Source organism: Schistocerca piceifrons, chromosome 3 (assembly GCF_021461385.2).
Source record: "Schistocerca piceifrons isolate TAMUIC-IGC-003096 chromosome 3, iqSchPice1.1, whole genome shotgun sequence".
Taxonomy (NCBI): Eukaryota; Metazoa; Arthropoda; class Insecta; order Orthoptera; family Acrididae; genus Schistocerca; species Schistocerca piceifrons.
Genome location: NC_060140.1, coordinates 536243419 through 536257730, shown reverse-complemented (window position 1 = coordinate 536257730; position 14312 = coordinate 536243419). Strand labels below are relative to the sequence as shown.

The following is a 14312-nucleotide window of genomic DNA, read 5'->3' as shown; positions in this document are numbered from 1 at the left end:
GTTCTGTAACATCTTCCTGCAACACTTCGTAAGTAACGATCTTGTGTTCACTCTGCCCAAATATAAGTGGGTAACCAAATGTGTCACTAACAGCCTCCACCTCTTGGCAAGTGTCCCGGTTAAACATTTAATCACCAACTGATTTCAATAATTATTCCCAACATTACGTTTTCACTCAGTCAATACGTGTTTCTTCAGTGCTAGATTTCCCTTTTCCCTTTTTTCTCGTTTCATCGTCGTATTAATCTAAACATACTGCTTCCAAAACATCTTTAATTATAAATCAATGACATGAGTACACTTTATAATGTCAAAATTCTGTGTGTACGCCCTTGGAGTCTAGTCTGTTATACCCTAAATGAGATTACTACACACAACTGCTTCCTTTTTCCTATGTTATGCGAAAGTTTCCTTTTTACATTTATTACTTATAGTTAAATTTTAAGGTCTCTTCATGTATTGTATTCTCATACGTCACTGCAGCGCAAAAAATTATAGTTTTCACTATCAAAGGCTCTTCTAAATATCAGTCAGAGAGATTTTATCAATTCTTTCCTTCATTAATATTCAAAATTTGAATTCCGTCACTGGTGCTTTACTATTTCGGAACAGAATTTGTCATGCACTAATTTTGTAACCTTTATTTACTCTCCTTCATATCTGAAAACTCTCAAGATGTTCGGAGAAGAAGATATTGAACTATAGTGTAGTCTGATTTAGCTCATCTACCGTGATTCGGTCTCTGGAAGTATGTCCGTTGAAATATTCCCTGTGGTGTAAAAAGCAATGACACCAAACTCAGATTCTTTCTAAAGAATCCTCCCTCAGATTACCATTTCAATTATTTTGTTTCTGTTACTATTCTGTTTTTTAACTGTTTTTATATTACTTTCCTATTCAGATTGTGGAAACGTATATCTGTGCCGGATGTGGTTAATGCTAGCTTAAATTGTCGTTTATGCACAATACATTAATTCCAATGATGTGTTTACTTCACCGTCTGAAATCCATTGCGGTTTACCCTTTTTCATTGTGCCCAGTTCCTGTCTCGACCCTGACTTTACTTACCAATAATTTGGACCACTTTTGCGTGTTATTAACAATCAGCATTATTTTTCTATTTGCGTAATTAAAGTAGAATTATCTCTGAATAAAATTTCAGATAAGAAAGAGTGTTTATTTTACTATCAATGAGACACTTCCTTGATTATTTTCTGTAATCTTCACAAAAAAGTGAATGATCTGTTGGATGAAAAAACAAACTTTTCGGTACACGAGGCAACCCTGACAAAATACTAATGCATTTAGGCACTTCACAGTAACTACTATATTTATTTATACACTATTGGTATGGAGTAAGAAATCTTCAAGGCCGTTGTTCTACAGATTGTGCTGCGTAGGAGACATATTTGATCAAATTCGACAGATGCGGTGATGCAAAAATGCAGAAGTGACTGAATCTTAACAGAACTGCTCCACTGATAAACCTGAAATGACAAAGAGCTACAGGAAGTTATATCGTCTGACAATTTTCTGAAAAATGCTGTATAATGTCAAAAAATTACTTTGGTTGGAGGATGAAACTTTTCGTAGTCCTCCTGAAGACATATGTGATGTTATGTCCGTTTCAAGAGTCCAACAAAAGCAATAAATTATTTTTTGCAAATGGTAAGAAAATGTTTCGGATGTGACCTTATTCTTTCGTTTTTTTCCAGATTTTGCTTCGTACGTTACAAGCTGTTTACAAGTACACAGTCTTTTTCTTTTTTTTTCATTTTTGTCCTAATTTGCCTCGATGTTGCTGGAGGCAGATGTAAAATTTCGAAACAGTAATCCACTCACACCTATCAGTGACATTGTTGTATATGAATGTGTCTTACCATTCGTAGATCACGCAAGTGATGGCAAAATGCGGTCTGTACGCAATTCTTGCACGAAAGATGACTGACCGACTGACTGGCTTTATACACAGCATTTTATTGGAAAGGAAGCAGCTTCGTTTCCAAAACAGCTACGAACTTTTCTATGACAATACCTATTAATGACATATCTACATGTTTATGTCAGGTAAAATTCGTAATTTTGCTACTCCTTTCCGTATATTTTCCTGAATCAGTTTAACAGGGTCGAAGTAACCTAGAAATCAATAATGGTCATCTCATTTGTAATTCAGAGCGCCCAGTCCCTTATATCGCCTTCGTTAACAGTGCACTGGTCCTCATGAGCAGATCTAAATCTATCAAAAAGGTTTTTTTCGTATTTTTACGAGTTTCATTTCGGTGGATATTTCTTACTTCGTGTAAATATTTCTTCCATTTATACAATTCGTGTTCAGATTTATGCGAACTTTTAAACGTTTAAACTTTGTCTCCCCCCTCTGCTTAACTAAAAAATCTATTTCCTTTACTTTGTCACTGAAACCTATTACTGCACGCGTCTTCTTTCGGTTTGGCAGGTAGTCTGTTATTGTTCTGGACTTTTATAAGCGCAACAGTCATAGTCTAAACTACAATTAGCCGAATAATCCTACTTATCTCCTGTTTCTTCTGATTTCCACAATTTCTAATGAAATGTCGAAAACCTTCGAGAGGATGTCCAAGAAATTAACTAACAAATAATCAATACGAAGGTCTTCAAGAAAGGTTGTAAGTAGGCTGTTTAGGTTTTTATGTTTGTAACGCCACGTAGTGCTCTGTATGAAAATCGCTGACTGCGCTGTGTGCAGACTGTGGCTGGTTGGACTCATTGTTGGAATATTCGCTAGTGTAGCGTTGGGCAATTGGATGTGAACAGTGTATAGCGCTGGGCAGTTGGATGTGAGCCGTGATGGATATGGGGAGAGAGATGCCAGAGTTTTGAGAGGTTACTACATGCGGACAGTCTGGACGTGTTTCGGTCAGAAAAAGGAAATTTGTAAGACTGGATATATATATATATATATATATATATATATATATATATATATATATATATATATATATATATATATACTGGGTGAGTCACCTAACATTACCGCTGGATATATTTCGTAAACCACATCAAATACTGACGAATCGATTCCACAGACCGAATGTGAGGAGAGGGGCTAGTGTAATTGGTTAACACAAACCATAAAAAAATGCACGGAAGTTTGTTTTTTAACACAAACTACGTTTTTTAAATGGAACCCCGTTAGTTTTGTTAGCACATCTGAACACATAAACAAATACGTAACCAGTGTCGTTTGTTGCGTTGTAAAATGTCAATTACATCCGGAGATATTGTAACCTAAAGTTGACGCTTGAGTACCACTCCTCCGCTGTTCGATCGTGTGTATCGGAGAGCACCGAATTACGTAGGGATCCAAAGGGAACGGTGATGGACCTTAGGTACAGAAGAGACTGGAACAGCACATTAGTCCACATGCTAACACCTTTTTATTGGTCTTTTTCACTGACGCACATGTACATTACCATGAGGGGTGAGGTACACGTACACACGTGGTTTCCGTTTCTAATTACGGAGTGGAATAGAGTGTGTTCCGACATGTCAGGCCATTAGATGTTGCACACAATTGCAATCTCTGGCGTAATGAATGTCGTACACGCCGCAGTACATCTGGTGTAATGTCGCCGAAGGCTGCCACAATACGTTGTTTCATATCCTCTGGGGTTGTAGGTACACATCACGGTACACGTTCTCCTTTAACGTACCCCACAGAAAGAAGTCCAGAGGTGTAAGATCAGGAGAACGGGCTGGCCAATTCATGCGTCCTCCACGTCCTATGAAACGCCCGTCGAACATCCTGGGTCAGCCTAGTGTTAATTGCGGAATGTGCAGGTGCACCATCATGCTCATACCACATACGTCGACGCGTTTCCTGTGGGACATTTTCGAGCAACGTTGGCAGATCATTCTGTAGAAACGCGATGTATGTTTTGTTTGTTACAACACAAAACTGAACGTCGGAGGTTTCAAGCGTCAACTTCAGGTTACATTATCTCCGGATGTAATCAACATTTTACAATGCAACAAACGGCACTGATTACGTATTTGTTTATATGTTCAGATGTGCTAACAAAACTAACGTGGTTCCATTTAAAAAAACGTAGGTTTGTGTTAAAAAACATACTTCAGTGCATTTTTGTATGGTTTGTATTAAATAATTACACTAGCCCCTCCCCTCACGTTCGGTCCGTGGAATCGGTTCGTCAGTGTGGTTTACGAAATATATCCAGCGGTAAGGTTAGGTCACTCACCCTGTATATATATATATATATTATTTAGCTGGCAGTATTGGCGCTCGCTGTATTGCAGTAGTTTGAGTAAGGAAGATTTTTGTGAGGTAAGTTATTCATGAAAGGTATAGGTTATTGTTTGTCAGGGCCATTCTTTTGTAGGGATTATTGATAGTCAGACTGCGTAGCCCTAAAAATGTTGTGTGTCAGTTTAGTGTTGATCAGAATAAGTAAAGAGAGAACTGTCTGAGTACAGTTTTGCTCAGCCGTTTGAAAATCAAATAACGTAAGAGTTTTTCCAGCACTGTCATTCTTCACATACAAAGGGGAAGTTTCATATGTCGACCCTTAACCGAGGATACCTCACTGGTATCTTCTGATTTTTTCTTGTAGTTTGTGTAATTAGTGTAGTTATTGTTTATTGCTAGTGCGTAATTGTACAGAGAATCAACTTTGTAGTTGTATTTTTTCATTGTTGTACAGTAAAACAGTTGTGACCTGCATGTAGATTTGCACCAAGTATTTCGCACCCGCGCTTGCAATTAATTGGATATTATTTCAATTGCTGCTTTAATGTGTTTTCTTATTTTGCTCTTCAAATTGTGCTTTTCTGTGTTGTCGTGTGAAATATTTTGACAATTATGGCGTGTGAAAACCGTAATACTAGGCTGCAAAGTTAATTGAGAAATGTTAGTGAAGACCAGAGTAGTGTGTTAGCCCCACTGTGTAATGAAATAACAAATATTCAGAATAGTAATTTGTATTGATGCATAGGGAAATGGACCAGGCAATAAATAATGGTTTAGAAAGTGAAACAGCTAGTGAACAGGGTAGTATTGTCGATCGATCGGTCGGCAACAGCTCGCCCCAGGAATCCGAAATGACAGGAAACAATCTTGCAAATACTGTAGATTCAGGTTTTGCGTCATTACCCATTTCTCAATCAAGTCAAGACACATTTTCTGTTTTTCGAAATGCGAATGTTTGAGGGTGCAAATGCAGTGCCGAAAAGTACAGAGGAACACGTTTTAGACACACAAAAAATGGCTCTGAGCACTATGGGACTTAACATCTGTGGTTATCAGTCCCTAGAACTTAGAACTACTTTAACCTAACTAACCTAAGGACATCACACACATCCATGCCCGAGGCAGGATTCGAACGTGCGACCGTAGCAGTCTCGCGGTTCCGGACTGAGCGCCTAGAACCGCGAGACCACCGCGGCCGGCTTTAGACACAAGTGCATTGTTATTACAATTAATAAAACAAATAGGACAACAGCTTCAAAAGTTAGGCGCAATGGAACAAAATCAAAACCGTCAAAGCAACAAATGGAATAAAATCAAAAACAATCACAGCAATAAATGGAACAAATCAAAGACAATCACAGCAACAGCTACAAAAGTTAGACACAATGCTTGAACAAACACGCGAAGATTTAACTGCTGAGTTACTTAACATCGAATTTAAACGTCAGAAAGTTTGTAATGACGTAAGAACCTAAATTTGTGAGCATTTTCAACCTATTTTTTCGCGGCATGAAAATGCATTACAGAATCACGAAGCAGCTATAAAAGAACTGCAAACTATTGTTCCTGAAAATCACCTTGCGGGCTAAAACTGACTCAGCTGCATTTACCGATTCGGTTACGCAACTTGCAAAAACTCAGGAAAACTTAAAGGACACAGTAGATACTCTAAAACTTCGTTCAGAAAAGCACACGGAGGAAATCAGTTCATTATCAGAGAAAGTAGCCGAACTTTCGGATCAGTTCACTAACTTATCTGCAAAGGTAGATGATGATCTGAATGACACAAGACTGACAGCTTTCACTGACACAGAAGAGTATGAACAAATTCAGAAATTTAAACAAAGTCAGAATCAAATCAATACACGGTACAAAAGAGAAATGCGGGAAGTACAAGAGCAGCTGACACACGTAATGCAATAATTACATATTTCAGAGGAGACTCGCGCTCCGACTCGGGAAGAGGGATTCAGAAATAAGGAAAAGTCACAAAGCAACAACACACGACATTTTGGAAATTGTGGAAGAAATTGATAAGGTGCACCACATTTTGAGATGGATCCGCCGACACAACATAACAATGACCGATAAGCGACTCACCGTCACGATGATTTTGACCATAAGCTGTTCGTTACTACACGTAAATTCAGAACATTTAAGAATTCCGGCAACGACATTCATCCACAGGCGTGGTTTCATCAATTCTCTCATTGTTTTCCTCCCAACTGGTCATTAGAGCACAGATTAGAATGTATGCGTGGCTATTTGGAAAATGAACCTGCTGTAAGAATGCGTTCGGTCATTCGCGATTGTCACACTGAAGGAGAATTTTATCATGCCTTCCTCTCAGCATATTGGTCTCAAGCTACTCAAGACCGAGTAAAACATAGCATCATAATGATGAAACACTTTGAACAATCAGAATTCTCCAGTCTTATCAAACATTTTGAAGACATGTTGCACAAGAATCAGTACCTGTCAAAAACTTACAGCTCGTCAGAACTCATCCGCATTTGCTTAATCAAGTTGCCGGAACATTTAAGACATATTATTTTGGCAGGACGTTGCAAAGACGACATCGTAGGTTTTCGGGACCTTTAACAAGAATTAGAAATTGACACAGACAGTCGCAGGATTCGAGAACAGGAAAACAATCATTATAGGACACCTCCATCACAATTCCGTGACGACAGAAACAATAACCAGACACGACAATACTACTATTATAACGCATATCGTGACCAAAACAGACTCCACCCGTATGACAACCGTTGGCAGAGTAACAATTGTTACAGGGATCACCTCTCTACGGAAATGACTATGATAGGGACAATCATAGAAACAGACAATATGGGATCTAGAACAATTATTATCAAGGGAGACAGAATAACTTCAGACACTACAGCCCACTATGCAGTTATGATTCAGGGAGACATTCTCCACCACGTGACCGACAAGAAAGAAATTAAAGAAAATACCAACATGACGACAGACGATATAATCTTAACAACAGACCAAAATTTAACCAAATTGGCGTGATTCAAACAGGGCAGGGCCCTCTCGACAAGTTGAAATTGTAGAAATTAGATCTCCAAAACTCAGTAACGATGCGCGACAACAAAGAGGTAACAGTCAATAACTCTCACCGCAGGCGGCCACATGCGCCGGCTGGGCTTTAGAAAAATAACATAAGCTTATCTTGAGAAAAATTCCAATAATCTTTACTAACGTATGCCACATAATAATTGGGTTGAAGCTGAAACTCTGCGTACTGGAAAGAGTAAAGGGTTACACCACAATTCACATACAAAGCCGATTATTGAGAGATAATCTGCTTTTTAACTTAGTCTTTGCCATAAAATTTTTCACTTCACGTTACTAGTACGCTTTGTCACACTTAGAAACTGTTAACATGCAACAATGTATTGAAGTTAACTATCCATTCAAGAACCTAGGGAACTTATTTAGTCAGTAATTATGACTGCATTGTTATAGTGAACAGACAACACAGTGTTAATGTGTGTACCTTCTTGCTTCTTAGTTGCACGATTATGTAACCACTATAAGGCTTACATACTTAGATCATATACTGCATGAGACTTTAATGCAACATTTTGGTTTACTTCAAAAGACATTCTTTATTGAAAGTACTTTCTGAGAGATTACAGATGACTTAGTATTTGGTTTGTTTGACAGCTACACGATTATATCATGATGCTATTAATGAGTGACACAATTGATATTATTGCTTTTGCGCTGTACCCGTTTTATATCTGCGCAGTTTTTCTGTAATCTTCTGGAAAGTAAAACATGTTTTAGTAGTAACTTTTGTGGTATAGCTACAACAAAACAGCTTTTCCTGTAGCACAAAACTACGTTACAGGAGAGTACTTTCTTGATCACAGCAATGAGCGTAGTAACTACGATATCTATATGCATACCATTTCACTTTTGTTTATGATGAGGTAAGTACAATGACTTCTACAGAACTTGGCATACAGGCGACGATAATTACGACACTTGGCATATTTTTACCGTAAAGTGATTCCAGAAATTATCTTACAGCAAGACGCACAGTTTAGCGCTACAGGAAACGCATTTGAGTGAATTACAAAGATACAAAGAAGGTTTTCGGTGAGACATTTCATTCGGTTGCTGTAATCTGTGACACCTGAAAGTATAATCACATTAACCCTCAGGGGGTACACATTTACTTTGTGTACCATGTGTGTGGCTAGCGCTCGGAGCCCTGACTAATATGGTATTTGCTTATTCAGTTTTACACATCAGTACCATATTTCTCTAACACAGAATTAATTTAAGAGAGACAAACATATTTTTTACATCAGTTAATTCACACTTACAAAATTGTATTTTTTCTGTACTTTGTGAACTGTTCTTCCATTTCGGAACCATCGAGATACTATGAGAGCTTTGAATGATGTATTTTGTATTGGATCATGATCTTTGAAGTACGTTTGAGGTAGATGGCACAATTAAAACGAGCAGAGGATTTTTTTAGGTTTTGAAATTATTGAAAGAAACTGTGACGATTTTGAGATGTGATTGATGTGCTGTGATGACATAATTACGACAATGATGTGTATTATGATGTTGAGATATGTTTATGATCAATACGACTATGCTATATGAGAAATGTGGTTATCTGTTTATATGTATATCAATAATGAGTAGGGGTTAGGGACTCTGGTTTGTGAAAAAGGATGTTGGAAACCAAGAATCGTACTTTAAGATTTATGAAATGTTTGTACACATGTGAATGTGAGTACCACAATGCTGACAAAACTTTTTGGACACTCCTATATATGAGATTTCGTTTCTACACACTTCTAACGTAAATTTTCAACCTCTGAAATTTTTATTTTATATGAGACTTTAGTGGAAACTACTGCCGTCAGTATTTCGGTAAGGAAGGTAGGTGACCTAGACGTAATGTGCTGTAGGTGACGAGCTGACCGACACTTGCCTGGAAAAAAACCATAAGTGTGTGCCTTTCAGAGGGACCGGTGCAGGAAAAAGAGGCCATTAACCTCGCTATTGACATTTCTTTGTAGAAAGCATCGCAAATATGACATGCTTATACTTGAAAACATATGATTACAGTTTGGAGCTCGTACTTTCTGATATTTACTGAAATGCCTAATGAAATGATGAGAAATATTTTACATCTATACCCCTGATTATGTCTACTGTATTTCTAGTTGAGAATTTTTTTACTTCCTTATGAAATGCTATATGGTTGGTGAATGATGTTTCATGCTTTGCTTTATATATATATATATATATATATATATATATATATATATATATATATATATATATATATATATACCACTGAAGAAGAAGCACAAACATCCATGGTGGAATATGGAATGCGAAAAGGCAATTCAAGTTCGTACAGAAGCCTTTGTGAAGTACAGTTCAAATAAAAATGAGAAAATTCTTCAAACCTTTTTAGATACTTGGAAACTTTCAAATAAACTTATTAGACAAGAGAAGAGAAAGTATGTAACTCAGCAACTGGAATCAATAGAAGCAGATTTTAAAAATTATAATACGCATGGATTCTACAAAACTTTTGCAAACCAAATTAAAGGGTATATCCCTCAAAATGTCTGTTTTCGGAAATCAGATGGGAATCTGGCACTAAGCGACGAAGAAAACTGTGAAGAATTAGCCAAATATTTTGAAACGCTACTAAACTGTCCAGAACCAACAGAAGCTCTTCCAATATCCAGCACTAAAGCCCCGCAACAGCAAGACTCTGTACCGCCAACTGAAGAAGAAATTATCAAACACATAAACAAACTCAAAAATAACAAAGCATCAGGACAAGATGGAATTGTAGCCGAATTTCTCAAAAGTCTAGGGTCTAACTCAAGAAATGAGCTAGTTAAAATTATTCAAAACATATGAGTTACTGAAGAAATACCAGAAGATTGGAAATGTGCCCTAATACATCCGTTACATAAAAAAGGGGATAAATCGGATGTGAACAACTATAGAGGAATCTCCTTACTTGCCGTCACATACAAGATATTATCAGCTTGTCTTCTTGAAAGAACACAAAAACTGCTAGAACCCAAAATCTCAGATTTCCAAGCTGGTTTCAGACCAAACAGATCATGTCCAGAACAAATTTTAAACTTGAAATTGATTACAAGGATGAGACAAATGCGAAGGAAGCCTACAGTATATGTCTTTGTCGACTTTAAAAAGGCATATGATTCAATTCACAGACCTACACTATTTAAAATTCTTGAAGAACAAGGACTGGATAAGAAGACACGGAACATCATAGAGCAGACATTAACAAATACAAAATGCAAAGTGAAATTCATGGGAAAACTTTCAAAATCATTTGAGATAAAAACTGGGGTTAGACAAGGTGATGGATTATCACCTCTGTTATTTAACTTAGTTCTGGATAGAGTCATGGCAGAATGGGAAAAAGAACTCAAAAAAGAAAAGTACTGGAAACCAATATCACTGGGAACCAAAAAAGATGACCTACAAATCCCCTTCTTAGCCTACGCAGATGATCTTGCAATAATGGCAGATTCTAGTGAAATGGCAGTCAAACAGATAGAAACCTTAAAAGAGTGTGCAGGAAAAGTTGGCCTACAAATATCTTTTGAGAAAACTGTGTTTACAACAACAAATCTAGAAATTTCTAAGTTACAAACCAAATATGGAGAAATTAAGAGGGTACCATACTTTAAATATTTAGGAGAGATAATTTCTGAAAAATACTCACAACAAGAAAGAATATTAAAAGCTCGTAGGGGTCTAGGGCTGGTCCAAAACATTTACAATAAAAAATGTCTATCTATAAATACAAAAATTAAACATTATAAGTCGGTAATTAAACCAATAATGCTATATGCCAGCGAAACCTTGACACTTAAAAGGAAAACAGATATGGAAAACCTGAAGAAAGAGGAAAGGAAAATCATTAGGAAAATTCTGGGACCAAGATGGACCAAAGAGGGGTATAGATTACAGAAAAATTCTAAAATTGAAGAATATTCTAACATAGAGATAGACATGAGGAAGAGGCGTCTAAAATTCTATGGCCACATAATGAGACTTCCCGATCACAGACTTACAAAAAAAATAGTAAGATACGTAGCATCCCTTGTTAATGGAGGAGAATGGATCAAAAATGTAAAGAAAGATCTGGAATTAGCCAACATTACTACTGAAGACATGAACAAAAGAAACAATTTCAAACTTAAAGTTGACAAATGGGAGGTCAAACCAGAGACAAAAACGCCGAGAACTGGAACAAAATGGAGCGAAGAAAGAAAAGCTGAATTCTCGCAAAGAATGAAGACCTGGTGGGCAAACAAGAAGAATAAGAAGCCCCAGAAGTGAACCATCTTTACCTAGCGTCTTCCATGCTGGGAGCTTTACGACTAATAATAATATATATATATATATATATATATATATATATATATATATATATATATATATATATATATGTTGTTTAATATCTAGTTTCTAGCTATGCTGCAGCATTGGTTAAAATAAAATTTAATATCTGTACTAATGTAAATATTTTCTGTTTACTGATCCATTAAATAATTTTATGATATACTTTCTTTAAAAGAATATGGAGCACAAATAGACATTTCCCTTCACAGGAATTCCATACATATTTTTTTCAACGATTTGGTAACTTGTTTGGTAGAGTAATTTATCGTGATGCATCACTCTAGTGTTCAGATGTGACATAGGTATTAGACATGGCTATCTTTACTGTAATATTCTGCTTGAGCTTTGTCATGTGTAGGCATAAGTTATTGCATTTGCTGCTGCTGTTTTCCAGGCCTAGTTCTACTGAATTTCACTTCGTATTACTGGATTCCGTAGAAACACTGGAACACGTGAGGCAATACTGACCTTACGACTTATCTTAGAAGAAAGATTAAGGAAAGGCAAACCTACGTTTCTAGCATTTGTAGACTTAGAGAAAGCTTTTGACAATGTTGACTGGAATACTCTCTTTAAAATTCTAAAGGTGGCGGGGGTAAAATACAGGGAGCGAAAGGCTATTTACAATTTGTATAGAAACCAGATGGCAGTTATAAGAGTCGAGGGACATGAAAGGGAAGCAGTGGTTGGGAAGGGAGTAAGACAGGGTTGTAGCCTCTCCCCGATGTTGTTCAATCTGTATATTGAGCAAGCAGTAAAGGAAACAAAAGAAAAATTCGGAGTAGGTATTAAAATTCATGGAGAAGAAATAAAAACTTTGAGGTTCGCCGATGACATTGTAATTCTGTCAGAGACAGCAAAGGACTTGGAAGAGCAGTTGAATGGAATGGACAGTGTCTTGAAAGGAGGATATAAGATGAACATCAACAAAAGCAAAACAAGGATAATGGAATGTAGTCTAATTAAGTCAGGTGATGCTGAGGGAATTAGATTAGGAAATGAGGCACTTAAAGTAGTAAAGGAGTTTTGCTATTTGGGGAGCAAAATAACTGATGATGGTCGAAGTAGAGAGGATATAAAATGTAAGCTGGCAATGGCAAGGAAAGCGTTTCTGAAGAAGAGAAATTTGTTAACATCAAGTATAGATTTAAGTGTCAGGAAGTCGTTTCTGAAAGTATTCGTATGGAGTGTAGCCACGTATGGAAGTGAAACATGGACGATAAATAGTTTGGACAAGAAGAGAATAGAAGCCTTCGAAATGTGGTGCTACAGAAGAATGCTGAAGATTAGATGGGTAGATCACATAACTAATGAGGAAGTATTGAATAGGATTGGGGAGAAGAGAAGTTTTTGGCACAACTTGACCAGAAGAAGGGATCGGTTGGTAGGACATGTTCTGAGGCATCAAGGGATCACCAATATAGTATTGGAGGGCAGCGTGGAGGGTAAAAATCGTAGAGGGAGACCAAGAGATGAATACACTAAGCAGATTCAGAAGGATGTAGTTTGCAATAGGTACTGGGAGATGAAAAAGCTTGCACAGGATAGAGTAGCATGGAGAGCTGCATCAAACCAGTCTCAGGACTGAAGACCACAGCAACAACAACATTACTTTGCTAAGCCAGTTTTACTGCTGATTTATTCATCTTGTTGCTGTACATTGCCTTATATTAGTTGTAATGTTCATGTTTGTGTTAATGTTGTGCTGCTGCATTGCCTTGTCACTTAGTATGTGTATCTGAGTTCAGTAGATTTAAGTTAGCTTAAGAGGGGAGATACTATATAGGAAACTAACTATGAAGAATGGGGAAAGATTGCATTAAGAAGTTATAAGAAAAAGGCTTAGCCAAAAAAGCAGTGTACAGTGAAGATTAATTATTTTCAAAGAAGTAGGGTTTAGGGACAACAGGTTTAGGTAGGATTTTCTTGGAAACAAATGATAAGGTAAGAAAATGAAAAATAATGAGCTAAGGTAATGGAAAATACAGAAAGCATGCTTAAATAGGACCTCTGTGCGAAAAAAAATATTGAAACAAGCGGAGACATCTATGGAATGATGAAGTTTAAGGTTGGACTGCACTACCATACGTTATACTGAAAACAAACCCTGTCCTTTCCTTTGGTGTTATTCCGCTATGTGTTAATGTGTACCCTTGTGTGTCTATATTCTTCCTGTCTTTATGCGTTTATCTGATAAGAGTTATGTTCTAGAATTTTCTAATACTAAGCTACATTCGCTATGATGAGGAGTACTGTTATCCTCAAATACTTTGGAAAAATGTTTAGATATTATTTACTCTGTTATGGCTCAAATGGCTATGAGCACTATGGGACGTAACATCTGAGGTCATCAGTCCCCTAGAACTTAGAACTACTTAAACCTAATTAACTTAAGGGCATCACACACACCCATGTCAGAGGCAGGATTCGTACCTGCGACCGTAGCGGTCGCGCGGTTCCAGACTGTAGCGCCTAGAACCGCTCAGCCATACTGGCGGCTACTCTGTTATGTTTTCCTTTAACGATCGTATGTCAAATTAATGTTTGACTATTCTCATTTCACATTTATTTACTTATGTCACAATTCCTATAATGCTCATAAGTA

At 37.0% G+C, this 14312-nt stretch overlaps 1 protein-coding gene across 1 annotated transcript in view; it reads right to left on the bottom strand.

Moving 5' to 3' along the window:
- LOC124789702 (juvenile hormone esterase-like) overlaps positions 1-14312 on the bottom strand; it is a 129887-nt gene that overhangs the window by 18290 nt on the left and 97285 nt on the right. The window lies entirely within an intron of this gene.